The sequence below is a fragment of the Branchiostoma floridae genome, chromosome 9 (assembly GCF_000003815.2).
Source record: "Branchiostoma floridae strain S238N-H82 chromosome 9, Bfl_VNyyK, whole genome shotgun sequence".
NCBI lineage: Eukaryota > Metazoa > Chordata > Leptocardii > Amphioxiformes > Branchiostomatidae > Branchiostoma > Branchiostoma floridae.
In genome coordinates, this window is record NC_049987.1 from 5825343 (window position 1) to 5826179 (window position 837).

Sequence of the window (837 nt, forward strand, 5' to 3'; positions counted from 1 at the left end):
ATGGATTATGTAGATTGGCATCGAAGCGCCCAAAGTTTTGTAATTGTCTCTGAATGGTCCCAGAGAAATGTGGTTTCTGGTGGATATACAGGTTCTGCCTGATGCCTGCACCACAAAGAACAATGGCATGGGCCTATACAAGGGAACAGTGCCACTCATTTGGTCTGCTAGGGTTAATTGACTAAGCCTGATAACTGCATAAAATCCTGACAAATGCAATTAATAGGATTCTACTGTACCTTGCATAATGTACTCTGTGAATTACTGTCCAGGGGTGCCGAAGCATCATAAATTTTATGAAATTTATATGAATTCTATGAAAAACGCAAAAGTTGCTATGTAAGAGCGTACAAAAATGTACCCATTACCTTACTGTATGTGATACACAAAATCACTGTGAAACGCACAAACATTATGTGATCTGCAGTCTTTTTGTGCAGACAGGCCAACCGCTGCCAGGGTCACATGACATGAAGCAAAATATTCAAGATAATGGCCTGGGTCTTTGGCAAAATATGATGTTAGGTGCAGAAATGAATGGTATACGTCCATTCAATGATTTAGAATTAAAATGATACCGGTACAAACACTCAGGAATATAGTGGAACATGCCTCCCAACATAGTGGTCGGCCAGCCTGCATAAAAAGACTGCGTATCTCATAAGATTTGTGTTTCACATAGTGGTTTGTGCGTATCACATAAGGTCTACGTTTTTCACATACGGCCATGAGGATTCATGTGTTTTTCATTGACTTTGTATGAATCCCAATAGAATTTGTGCAAATGCTTGCTGATAGGCACCCTTGCTGTTGCTAGTTTCATTGGATTGGAAGTGC